Genomic DNA, 1,494 nt, shown 5'->3' with positions numbered 1-1,494 from the left:
GTCATGCAGCCCAACCACGTAATGAACCCTAGCAAAGTTATATCGCCAAATCGCCAGAGCAAATCAAAAAAAGGTACCGTACATTTCTTTTATTCTTCATAAAATATCTTTAAATACTTTAACGTTAGAAGCTGAATGGTTTAAGACCAAGTGATGTCCTAGAAATCCATATAAGCACTAAAGCACATGAGGAAGGGTTTTAGATGCACTTTCTAATATAGTATGTTTTGATTTACAGCTTGCTAGTATTCCTTACGTGGATTTTGTAAATATACACTCAACTTACTCTTGGTTAATATTCGCATGTGATTGTGTAAATCTTTCCATGGTTTTTGTTTGTTTTGTTTGTTATCTCTTGGATGTTTTTCTGTATATGTTAATATGATCTTGAGTAACTCTAAGGAATGAATTATATGTTTCGGATTTGTGATGAAATTTCCATGAAAGTTGTCTATGAGTTTCGGTTTTCACTTGATTAAGGTTGATGGTATTGCAACATGATGTTTCGGTTTGAACATACTTTGGAAGTGTTGAACTTAGCCAAAAATCTATGATTTCATGTCTTAGTTTACTATGTTTTGATTTCTATAATATATGTTTGAGGATTGGAACATGTTTATGAGATGAATCTTCATGTTTTGGTGCCTATAAGTTTCGGCCTAAGCAAGTTCTCATGGTTCTATGTATGCGTTATGGTATCTCATATGGTTTATGTTATCATGTTATGAAATGAACATGTTATGCTTGGTTATTTCATGCACGGCATTTTGCATGTCATATGTCAAGTATGAGTAAGCATGTTTAAGTCTCATGTCACATGCATTTGGGGAAGAAGTGATATGAACCCGCGGGAATGAAATCCCTTGAACCCACAGTCAATTTGAAAACTCCCCAAGAAAGCCAAAATCAAGTCAATGGATGGAGAACCTAGACCCGATGAGAACCCGTTTCAAGAACCTAGATTATATTAAAATCTAGACCCGTTGAAGAACCCGTCTCAAGAACCCAGATTACAAAGGAGGAATGCCACAAAGGTTGTGATTTACCTTTGATAAGTTCAAAAGTTCAATTAAGAACAAGAGGAGTAAAACTCAACTCACAATGAATAAATTCATCAAATTTCATAAAATTCATAATCTGATTAAAATGAGGCTACATAGAGTATTTAAAGGAAAACCTAATGAAACCCTAGCCAAAATAAACCCCTATCTTCCAAAAGTACCCCTGGATGAACAGTGCCGCGGCTACAGTGCCGAGCTACAGTAACTCAGCTACAGTAACCCTAACCCTAGTTCAATAAAATAATAACTTTCCCAACATGCCCTTGCATAAGCTCCCTTAAGTGCTTCCCATAATAAACTCAATTATTCTAAACAAATAAAATAAGTACTTTAAATGAATTAAATAAGTTGAAACCCTTCAAGAGCCCAAAGCCTTTAAGTCTTGTTGTTGCCATCTTCCATAGCTGATCAAATGAATTAAAATTGGATCTTC

The sequence above is a fragment of the Juglans regia genome, chromosome 13 (assembly GCF_001411555.2).
Source record: "Juglans regia cultivar Chandler chromosome 13, Walnut 2.0, whole genome shotgun sequence".
NCBI classification, from domain to species: domain Eukaryota; kingdom Viridiplantae; phylum Streptophyta; class Magnoliopsida; order Fagales; family Juglandaceae; genus Juglans; species Juglans regia.
The sequence above is the reverse complement of the archived record's forward strand: the minus strand, read 5'-3'. Positions refer to the sequence as shown.